Raw genomic sequence first — 12,745 nt, 5'->3', positions numbered from 1 at the left:
TCATAAGTCAAACATTATCATCAACCCTATGTTACAGATGAAGTGCAAGTTTACAGGGTAAATATTTTCATCAAGGTTACACAGATAACAGAGGTGACAGCTGAAACTTTAACTCATTCTATTTAACTTCAGAGCCTATGCTCTTGAACCCTGCATTCTTCTCTCCTTGTGACAAAGGGCACTGAGTTGACGGTACCAAAACCTGGGTTTAAATCCCATTTTGCTATAAATTAGCCATGCTATTTAAAGGAAAACAAAGATTCATTATCCTTATTCCTGGTGTATGAATGAAAGAGTAGTACATGCTCTCAAGTCCTTTCAAATCTAAGTTTCTCCCATGAAATTAAAAGCTTATATTCTAAATTATCCACCTAGAAATTAATGTAGTTTTATATATAAGAAAGCTAAATTACAAGGGCCAATGACCAGATATCTCATTTTGTCACAGAAGCCACCTTACCTCTATGAGATTCAAAACCCACACTGTAAACATTTTGGGGAGGTGTACATACCCCTGGAAAGGGATTAGGAGATACTAAAATATGGCTTATTTTAAATTCCGTCTTTGGCATACATCCCAGCTAACGTAGACAGAGAAAATGATACAAAAATCCCTCTACAGGAATCTTAAAAGAGGAAAATATCTAAAAATGGGGTCCAATAACAACACTCATTATAGGGGTAAAAGTAGGATTTTAGGTTTTGTTTTTTTTGTTTTTTTGTTTTTGTTTTTTTTTTTTTTTTCAAAAGAAAACATCTATGACAAGAGAACTGTGAGTGGAATCCAAAGTCATACTATGATGGGACAGTTTTTCCCACTCTCTGACTTTCGAGGTCAAAGATTCTGTTTTTCTGATTTCCCTCCGACTCATTGGATCTCATTTGTGTACTTCTTCATGTGTACCTCTTCCCTCTCCATTCAATTCCTTGCCCAATCTATGCTGCTCTCCACACTTACTCTTCTTATAAACCTCAACCAATGTCTTAACTTGATCCTATAAGCTAGATCCTTTGCCCCAGCCCTACCAATTCAACCATACACACACACAAATAATAATAATAATAATAAATACATGGGTCTGTCTTCTCCTGCCATCTACTTGCCCTCTTTCAGTAGCACTAACTGATCTGAGAAACAATGGCATTTGCAGTCATGAGATACTAGTCATGATCTGGACCACTCTGCACTAGTCCCTATCTGTGCAGTCCTCTCTGGTTGTAAGACCACAAGCTTTCATCATTCAACTTTTCATTTTTCGTAATACTTCTTTACCTCCTGCACAACACTGTTCATCGATGCCTCCAAATAGTGCTGTGACAGCAGCTACCTGTATCTTGGCTATTGAAGGCCCTCTGCAAATTTTTAAGGTATTTTATTTAAAACAGCAGATGATTCTGTTTTCAGCAACTAATATTTTCAGTCCCATTAGAAAATTCCCCACGCATTAGGAGGGCTCAAGGGAACACTTTCACCATCTGCCTCTTCGCTTGTTCCATACATAACCTTGTTTCTCCATTACAACAAATCCTCTTCTCAAAGCTGGATTTCACCACATTCAGCCAAGACAAATATCAATGGGCTATGATATGCTATGTGGTGGTGTCAGGAGAATACATGTTGTCCTGCCACTTTAACAAGGTTTTCCGTCAACAAATCCACCAACTGGCTATTTTAATGTTAACCTAAGAGAGTGCTCAAGCTTATCATCTAAACTTCCAGGTATGATGAATGACCAAGGCAAAAAACACATTTGTTAAGGAAGCAGCCCACATAAGCTTGTAAAGCTTTGATTGATCATGTTTACCCAATAGATATAAATGTTATTGGCCTTTAAAAAATATTTGGGGAGGGGGTTATGTTTTGTTTTCTTTTCCTTTTTGAAAATGGCTTTTTTGAACCAGTGTCTTCTTGGGCTTGCACAATGGAACGGTATAGAATAGTGGTTACCAGTGATTTTGTATAAAAAAAATTGATTCCTTTTGTTAAGAATATGATGAGGTATGGAAATGTTCTAGGTGCAAGTAAGGAAATATTCCACTTCCCTTTCAGGGTTCTTTACTTAAGTATATACAAACTAAAGTAACTTGGGTTAATAAACCAAAATTCCTGAGTTTGGCTATGGAGCTAAATATTAACTATTTTTCTAAACTGTCTTTAGAACCTTATTTAGCCCCCTCTGTACCAAAGATAAAAATGCATCCAGCTAATCATTTTGCAATTATTAATGCTGTGCCTATTACAGGCCTCAAAACCGTGCAGCCATTCAGTTTATAGCACCAAACTGTTCAGTCTCTGCTCTGATGCAGCTTACGTGCTTGGACAAAGACCATAAACAAACAAGCATACCATTTCAGGTGCTGAAAAGTGCTATGCAGCAGTGAAGAAACAGAGGAGGTATAGAGAGTTTTCTAGAGATGATGATCCAGGAAAGTCTCTCTGATGGGAAAATATTTGAGCAGAAATTCAAAGAAGTAAGGGACCCAAACATGCAGATATCTGGGGAGAAGAGCAATCCAAGAAGAGGGGAGCAGTGTTTGAATCTTCAACGGATATGAGGAAAATATTGAACACTCATGTGTGTCAACATTCTCTGAAGACCTAATAAGGCAGGCATGCTACTATCATATCTTAAAAGTACCACACTTTCTGCCATTTCTCTGTCTACACTTGGGTTGCTATTTGTTCCCCCAAACATGACCCACCATGGAAGATACTGCAAAGCCCAGAATAACTGTTTTCACTCAACTAATACATACAGAATAACTCATTATATTTCACGCCATAGCTCAGTTTTAGAGCCATTTTATCAAAAAGAATACAGTTCTTAGCAATATTCCATTTAATCAAAAAGATACCTAATATGACAAGAAATCCCCAATCCAGACTTCAACATCAGCCAAAGAGGAAGAAAAAACTGCAATTTGCCCTGCAAAACTGATTTCAAAACTATCATCATCCATCATCGTCATCAATCACAAGAGGCAGCTGCTGTGGCAGCATTATTTTAAGTCCACATTTAACGAGATGACAGCTTAACCTTCTTAGGAAAGCTCAGTAATCTCTCCTTACAACCCCAACCAAGTACAGAGAAGCAGATTTGCTTTAATGTAGAAATTGGCTTTCATCTGATTTCATAAACATGCAAAGGCATTTGATGATTTAATAGGTACTTGGGTTTTTCTTTTGAACATTTGACATTCTATCAGGACTGGTGAGGGCTATGTTACTCAAGGATTATTGAAGTCACTACCTAAGCAAGAATTTATCAACAGAGATGACTGAGTCTGATGGCCAGGGAGAAAGCCATCCATGCTGCACTACTATGTTTATCATTAAAATAGATAACCAATGAGAAGCTACTGCACAGCACAAGGAACTTAACTCAGTGCTCTGTGGTGAATTAAAAGGGAAGGAAATCCAAAAAAGTGGGGATATATGTATACATGTAACTGATTCATTTTGCTGCCCAGCAGAAACTAACAACATTGTAAAACAACTATACTCCAATAAAAATTACTTTAAAAAAGAAACCATCCATACAAATGTACCTTCCGGAGCAAGAGGCATTTGCCTAATACATATTACAACACAATGAATTTGTGCTGCACACACGACAGACATTTCTTTCCTCATTCAACACTTGGATTTAACTGAACTCCTGCTCTCACTGCTCACATCCATGTCCCAGAGCTTTTCATAGTTCTATGTATTTATTTGTACTACTTACTCAGCATGCAGGGACCATCACCAACATCTCTATATATTCATATCCCAAACAGAGACACTGACCAAATTTCAGCAGCAACCCCTTCCATAAAACTCTCCCTGGAACCCCAGAGAGTAGTTTTTTGCCTTCTCTGAATTTCCTATCAGACTTCAGCTGCATCTCTTAAGAACTCATCTTGTATTCTACCTGATCGGAGAGTCATTTGTTTGCATCTATCATCCTGTTTTTCCTGTTGATGAAAAATATTTATGGGCAATTATAATAGCAATTTATCTTTTTACCTATTAAAATAGTCTTCCCTTATTACACTATTACAAAGATACATGGTAAATTAACAATTTCTACACATCCCAATTATGCTGCACTTCTGAACAAATATCTTCAGTGAAAAACATGCCTTCCATCATTTCCATCATAGCTAAGGGCAAGAATCAAAGGCAGTAACTATGAAAGCTACTTACAGCAAATGTCAAAAACAGCCATTCTATTATGCAAAAGAAATTTAAAAAAAAATAATAGCAAAAAAATCTCCCCATTAAAAGTTTCCTTTCAGAATAAGAGGCATTAGGAATTTTTTTCATTATAATTTCCACAACAGCTAGCACACTGCCTTGATGACAATTTGTGGAATGAACAAGTAAATGATTGCATGATTATGTGCACATTACTGTAGCTCAGACACAGAATATCAGAATCGTGGGGAGGGAAGATGGTTGCAAGAGGAACATGTCCAAGATAAGCAAGGAGTACAGGTTGAAATTTAGGAGAAAAGGAAAGGTAGATCAACACTGTTGGTAAACAGCATCTTAATAGAGAGCATGAGGTTAAGAATCATATCTGTACCTGAGGAAGATAATTAAGATCAATGACATTCTGAAAAATTAGCATACAGGAAAATGTTTATCTAGAGAATGGAATAGTATGAGAATGTGAGAGGTGAAAGAAATCACACACACACACACACACACACACACACACACATTTGCCTGCCTGTTGCTGATGGAGTTGAAAGAAGGAGTAGGGAGAAAAAAGGATAATTCTCAAAAGGCAACTCTATTTACTACTGCAGGATATGTATTGATTCCTAAAAAAATATGAGAATTTCAGCATACCTAGATGGTCTGTGATTAATGACAGGATACCTCGTTAAAGCTAGCTGAAAGGTACACCATTTTTCATGACATAGGACCAATGAGACTCAATTAATAAAATGAAATATTAAGTCAAATTTAGAATTCTTCCCCACACAGTCATTTCTCTGAAGAAAAAAAGAATATGTGCACTCATTTTTTATTGTTTCAGATTAAAACAGTAGGCATTTAAAAACACATGTACAGGGTAAATTCCTAGAACTCAGTGTTCATAAAGATTTTCGTTTCCCTGCTTCAAAGTCTGTACTTTTGAGTTTCAATGCAACATGAGCTTTTAAGAAATTAATTATGGCAGGAGAATCGTGTTCAGAGTCAGTGTGCACTGTTCTTAAATTTTTTTGAAAATATGAGAACCATCAACTGAGAATCTATCAACTGTGACACGCCCAACTTGCCTATCTTATTCATCTTCACAGGCCAGAAAGTACCTGGTGCAAAAGGCTACTTAGGAAGTAGCTGTTAAGTTGTGTTGAGTATTTCAACAATATCTTTCCCCCTAGTATTCAGATTCTCAAAATGGCAGTTTAAAACCACAAATAAATTAAGGACTTCTGCCTCATTTCTTCTCCATCTTCTTTATCGGTCTACCTTCTGTTAGATGAGCGGCTCCCAAAATCGGTTCTATGAAATACCGGTTATCAAAGATAGGGGAGTGGGTTCTATCCTGAAAATATGTGAATACTTGTCTTTGAAGCAGTAATCTATTTTCAGCTCTAGAACTTCTCAGTTTAATATGGATATATATGTTGTGTACATTATGGTAAGTGCAAAATGAACTAAACTTGCATCCAAATCTTTGTGAACTCACAGATGGCAGCCCACCAGGTTCCTCTGTCACAGGATTTCCCAGGCAAGAATACTGGAGTGGGGTGCCATTTCCTACTCCAGGGGATCTTCCCGACCCAAGGACCAAACCCGTGTCTCACGTTACCGCTAGAGTCACCCGGGAAGCCCACGTACTATGGTAGATAAAAATGCATATAATACACCTGGACTTAAATGATGTCAGAATACTTTTTAATTATAGTGCTGTATTGGACTCCCATACCTTTTCACATTGAACATAAAATGTCAAAAAATTACAAGGCTTTCAGTTTTGTTTCAAATATTTTCCTGTAGGCAACCAGCATATATTAGTCTTTTTGATTGCACAGTCTTTTTGAACATAGATAAGGGACATCTGTAACATGATTACTTCATAAAATAAGAATTTTAACAATATACTTTTCACATGGAAATTCTAAGTTTTAAGAATAATATATCTACAAATTTTGGAATCTTTATTTTGACCTTATTTTTTTTCTTTTTTTTTAAATTTTACTTTATTTTACTTTACAATACTGTATTGGTTTTGCCATACATCTGGCGTTGCCTTTTACTTGTCCATATTGAACTATACACTGTGTCTCCTCCATTCCATTTTGTCTCCTCCAAAGTATTTTGTTTATTTACTCATCAAACATTAAGCCCTCAATGCACCCCATTCATGGGTCTGGAAATCGGTCATATAAAGATGAATACAATAGGTCTCTGCTCTAACAGAGCCCTTGTCTCATTTGGGAGAGGAAAATATAATAACAATAACTCAAAACAGAGGTTGCTGACATGAGAAAGATGCACCCACTTACAAAATAAGGACATATCTGCCTTGGCTAGTCAGAGATGGCTTCAAAGAGGAAAGCCTTCAAAGAATGAGTTTACCAAGCATAACAGGACAGTAGACTGAGGTGTATAACACATCCAAAGAGAGAAACTACATTTGCTGAGACATGGGAAAAATATAGATGTTCAGAAGATTGAAGTGATTAGGCAAACTAGATCATGACTTGCTTGTCAAACTAAGTTCACTGAGAATTTTCCAATAGCAAATATTAACAGATCAGAGGGATCAAATTTTCCTTCTTTTGTCTCTAAATTACTACCATACTTGGGGATATTCACGTGAGTAGATTTGGACTGAATTTCTGCACATGCTTAGGGGCTGGTCCCTTGAGAGATTAAGACGACCTGCACAAGGCAGTAAGTGATTCTGTGCTGTATAATTAATGCTTACTGAGAAAGAAAGGGTAACATCCAAATCCTTCTCTACTCATATCTAATATTGACAAAAGAGTAAAAGAAGATGCAATCCACTATTCAAATTACAATTTTCTTACCTCTGCAAATTTAAGTGATACATGGGTATGTATTCTGAATTTGTCATCTGCCTGGAACTTGGTAAAAAACTGCCGTGATTCAAAACCTTCCTCTAAGCTTCCCTCGTAACTCAGTCGGTAAAGAATCTGCCTTCAATGCAGGAGATCTGGGTTCAATTCCTCGGTTGGGAAGATCCCCTGGAGAAAGAAATGGCAACCCACTCCAGTATGCTTGCCTGGAGAATCCGATGGACAGAGGAGCCTGGAAGGCTACAGTCTATGGGGTCGCAAGAGTTGGACGCGACCGAGCGACTAAGCACACAAGCTTCTCTTTTCCGTGACCCCATTGCAATTAACCCTTTATATATTTAATCTTTTCACCAACCTAAAATATTAGGCACATCCTTTAAGGATATACTTTTCATGATCTCTTGCCCTATGTTTGGCCTGAGTTCTGCCTCCCTTTTCAGAACACCGTCAGCTTAAATGTAGAAAGAGGAAACTGAGGAGAATGAAGACTGGATGTTGCTTACCGTTTTGTCCTTAGGAATTAGGGTAACACTTAATGCATGTTAAAGAGTTGAAAAGTATTAGATGGATGCATAGATGGATGAATGAACAAGTGGATGAGAGGAAGAAATCAGGGGAATGGATAAAAGGACAAGCAGAAAGAAATGAAAGAAGAAAGAAAAGACAAATGGAAAGTGGAACAGAAAGAAGAGTTCACTTGTATCAATAATTTCATCTGTATTAGTTAGGATTCTAAATTGAGTAACAAAGACTCAGTTCAAACTAGCCTAAACAAAAGGGTCAATTACAAAAGGGTTTCTGTAGCTCCCAAATACCCAAGGATACATTTCAAGGAGGTAGACAAAGAGTAGGACCTTAGATGCCAGAACTTAGGGGACTCAGCTTTATAGATCTTTCCCAGTCTCCTATTCTTCCACTTGTCTGGGTACCTGAGGTTACTTTAACCTTATGGACATCAGTCACCTTCCTTGATAGAGAGCTCCTCATCTTCACATCCATACTTCGATGGTTCTTTTTACAGTTTTGCCTACATCTTTTCTAATCCCTTTGTCCAGAGGAAGAGACAACTGTGAAATAGTTAAACTTGGGACACTGGCCCATGAATTCTGATCAGAATTGCTACTATATCTGTTATAAAAAAAAATAGAGGTAAAAGCATACAGCTGTAAAATATGCCATTGCATTTTGGACTATCAATTTCACTTTGTTTTTGAATTATGCAACGATAGCACAGACATTAAATATCAGACTACTAGTTAATAAAAAATAATAAGATTTTAGAATCAGCTTTGAACAAATATTGAGTTTTCATAACAACATTTGCTGTATCTGAATCAATACATAATTTCTGCCCCACCCATGTCATGGTGTGACATGAGGATCCAATAAGATGAAGTACATAAATACATATAATAAACCTATGAAATGCAGTGACCATTGTAGTTGGCAATTCTCCTATTTTTAATATTACGTATTAAGAAACAGAGCAAGAATGGTCAAAGAAACCATCTATAGTCTTGTGATTTCTAATGAAGATTTCCCTGTTATCTCTGATAAAATAATTATTACTCATTTAATTTTTTAAATAACTGTGTTCTTTCCAGAACCAATATACATTTTTTCATGGTCTCTTGCCTAATACCTAAGACCATGGACGCAGATGCATTCTTTTTTTCCCTAGTATTTTTTACTTAACTGTGTTTGCATTAAAGAAATGATATTGTGAGGTGATTTATCCAATAAAGCAGGAAACAAGAGGATAAGTAAGATCATTTTAAAAGCAGGAAACAAATATAATTGGCCCACCCACTCCAAACATACCACGTGGGGAAAAATCAAGTCTGAAATTCTACTATCTTGTCGAGTAGACAGTTTTAAATTTCACAAAACAATTTTATTAAACACAACTGAGATACAAAGAAACACATGAATTGTACCAAAGCAGGGAAAAAAGAGAAGAGAGGTAGACAGTCAAATTGGGGAAAGACAAACAGAATGTGTTGGTCAGAAGGCAGCGAGATTTAGATGAGCACTAGTAAAAGGACAAGTTGACGGCAATGATCTTGAGCAGCAAGTTCTGACTAGAAGGCATCTGGATGGCCTCCTAGAAGAGGCAGAAGTTCAGCGAGACATAAAAAGACAAGAAGAACTTTGACAGGTAAGGCACTGGGAAAAAAGGGGTATCCTTGCCAAAGGAAAGTATATAAAAGGCAGAGAGCCAGGATCAAATACTGGGTAAAACAGCAAGTGACAAATAGCAAGAGCATCAAGAACATGAAATCATGGTTATAAAAACTGAAAAGTTAACTATGCAAGATTCTCAATGTCAGCATTACAGCTATCCATCCAATAATACAGTTAGCAATAAAATGTAGATAATAAAACTGGAATTCACTAGAATACTTAGGATATTTACAACTTTGTTAATTAATTATTATTATGTTGGTCTCTGAAAATAAGTATATCTAGCTACTCCATTCATATGTTCATATAATTCTAATAAGTAGCACACAAAGAATATCCATCATTTTAATTGCATATTTTAAAATATTTCCCTTATAATTTGCTTCTACGATTTGCATTCCTTTGAAGGGAAATAACACATTTATATATTGCCTTTGTCAAGGCCATGCTGAAAACCGCCCTTTGCCATAAAAAGATATCTTTACTAATGGCATATAATCAAGCAGGCACTTCATTAGTCATTAAAATTTACTGCAAATATTCAACAGCTATGTAGCAATTGCAAAGAAAACAATGAAATTGATTTCAAACTGTAATGCCTGTGATTTGTCTCATAAAACACAGAAAAAACATTTCTGCAAAAAGAAAGACATGCAATGAAAGTTTTATTACCATCTGATTTACAAATGTTTAAAATATAGTTTTTAATATCTAGCACTCACAATGCTAAGTTTTCCTAAATGAAGTTAGTGTTTTAATAAGCTTTGCTGCTTGTTATTACCATATTCACAGATGAGTTATTTTTTTCCTCAACAATGAATAACTAATATGTAGACTGAATCCATATAAAATTGACATCATCTTACCATTTTCACCTACAAATTGGTCATTTTTATATTTAACCTAAAAATATAGAATTTTAGAATCTTAAACTTAGGAAAACAGTCTAAGAGATCTAGCAGATCCTTTGGCCTGACTCATAAAAAATCTCCTCCGGTATGAAACTGCAATCATTTTCTATCTGCTGTTGAAATGTTTGATATAAGCTTAAAATAATATATTAATGGGAGCAAAAAGCAGCAGTCAACACAGAATAAACCCAATACTCAAATGGATCTTTTTCCTTATTCATTCACCTTATACATAAAAGTAAAAGAAAAAAAAAGAAATAAAGGAAAGGAAAAAAGAAAAACAAATCTCAAGCAAATATCTTACCTCACAATAGTAAAAGTGCCTGAACATTATTTATAATTATTTTAAATGACCAGATAAGGGTATGCTAGTTTACTATTTGGACTAAATATACAATGCATTTATTTCTCTAATTCAAACAAAAGGAACTAAAATTGGCATCTCTAGATAACACTTTTTTCATCTAAATAGATTGAAAAAATCAAGTGAATTATTCAAATCTAGCAAAGGAAGTCACTAGGAAAACATTTTAATGCTCTTCAACCTGCAACCTATGCAGGAAGAGAGAAATCAGATAAAAGATAACCTTGAGCTAACAAGGTTATAAGGGATTCTTTCAAAATTAGAGATTTTTCAAAATGAGTCACTCCTGTGTCTCCAAGTTGGGCAGAACAAAAAGAGCACAGAGGGAAGCCTGCCTTTCTAGATCCACTTAAACTCCAGAATTCAGTAAGTACACAAGGATATTGCTGACTCGACAACCAGTTGAACCTTTTTGCACTCTTTTCCCATTAAACAAATTTACCTACTCTGTCACCTCTTAATTCATAGCAGTTTTACCAACATGAAGATATTCACTTCTAAAGTTTAACTTTTTGAAGTAAGAAATGAAGGTATTTCAAGAAAGAAAGAACCTAAGAAATCTTGATTTGACCCACTAACCATACAAATGAGGAAAGCAAACTTTGAGGTAAAGTGAGATGCTCAAAACCCCATAGCCTTTGAGAGTAAGAACAGTCTCCAAATGCTTGATTCAAGAACCCCTGGCTTTGTGATGACCTGACAAGTTAGGATAGCATCCTCTTTGTTGTGATTTGGTCATTTTAGCTATGAAACTGGGTGGTACGTGTGCCCGTGCATGTATCTCTGTGGAGCTTAGACAGGCATTAGTACAGTTAAGACTCAATTTTTCACTGATTAATTAATCACTCCTAAATGGTCAGTAATCCTTTTTAAGTCTAAGATCTTTCCCATAAATTAAACTTCCTAATGCCACAGGATTATCTGCAGTCGGGTAACCAAATACAAATCATGTTATTATCATGGAACTACCAAAGTAAAATTGCTAAAATAAACAAACTGGTAATTCTCTAGCATTCGATGTATGCACTAAACGAGAAGGAAAAAAGACAGAGAACTTTGTTCAATATAAACATGGTTAGGTTGAAAAAAAATAAAGATAGCAGATGATTTAAGATATCTGCTATTAAGAACAGAGACATCTGATCACTAAATACAAAAAACATAAAATAATGCTTGTAGGGCAAAAGTGTGTTCCAAAATGCACATTTTGGTAATAGAATCTAACTTAGGAAATAAATAAATGTCATAAAAAGCAAAGATTTACAGCTGAATAAATATGTGAAGGAAGACAAACAAATGCATTGCGTACTATATTCAGTTATTCAGATAATGAATTTCAAGTAGTTAACTTTCCTACTTTAAAAAACTGTGCAGTTTTTAAATGCACTGATAAATGAGATTTAATAATAAATTCTATTTGCAAATTAATTTTGAGGACCAACTATTACATTGAAAATAACCATAAATATCTTATGGTTCAATGTCAAATACATTGCTATTGCTTTCTGTATATACTATTTACATAAATTATAAGTTAATTCCATATCTCATAAGGAAAAGGAATCCTAGTTAGGATCAACATCAAAATTATTATACAATTTCTCCACAGAAAAATATATTTGTATATTACAAACATATATTTAAATAAAATGGTACATACCCCCAAATATGTTATTCATCTCAAGTTCAACTGCATATCACCTACAAATAAAGAAATAGGTTTTAGAATAAAGTGTAAACCTAGACTTAAAAAAAAAAATCAGTTGCATTCCAGAGTATCGCTGGTGCTAGAAGAAGGTCTCAGTGGCATGTTATGATAGAAAAACTTTCTCAGTCAATTACAGAAAACCTGATTTTACCAAGATACTCCTTAAACTGTACAGTAAGTTATCCTGATGAGCAAGGATACTGTCACAGTGAATCCATAAAAAAAAGGCCAAAAGAATGATCTATATCTAAATATATGAAAAAAACAAAGATACTGATAATGCAATATGTTTAAATAAGTAAAATTAAGCATTTGATTTTCATATAAAGTCAAAAGTGTCCCATTTGAAATTAAAGAATAAACTATAAGATGGTTAAGAGCAACTATATTCATTTCTTATATGTTATTATAAAAACAATCTCCATATCCCTTTCTTTAAAAATCACTGCCAAATTTTTTGATCAGAATACATTGTATAAAAATTCAAACCTAACTTAAATAGGACAATCTGTGCAATTTAAAATAGTATGAAGG

General features: G+C 35.0%; 1 protein-coding gene across 1 annotated transcript in view; it reads right to left on the bottom strand.

Annotated features, from left to right (window-relative positions):
- Nucleotides 1–12,745, bottom strand: part of CNTN4 (contactin 4) — a 1,027,325-nt gene that overhangs the window by 864,110 nt on the left and 150,470 nt on the right. Inside the window, exon 2 of the mRNA XM_040245968.1 lies at nucleotides 12,164–12,204. The gene's annotated coding sequence lies outside the window, so the exon portion shown is untranslated. The remainder of the gene's footprint in view (nucleotides 1–12,163; nucleotides 12,205–12,745) is intronic.

This window comes from Oryx dammah, unplaced genomic scaffold, assembly GCF_014754425.2.
Source record: "Oryx dammah isolate SB20612 unplaced genomic scaffold, SCBI_Odam_1.1 HiC_scaffold_9, whole genome shotgun sequence".
In the NCBI taxonomy this organism is placed as follows: Eukaryota; Metazoa; Chordata; class Mammalia; order Artiodactyla; family Bovidae; genus Oryx; species Oryx dammah.
This window is presented reverse-complemented; position numbering and strand designations above follow the sequence as displayed.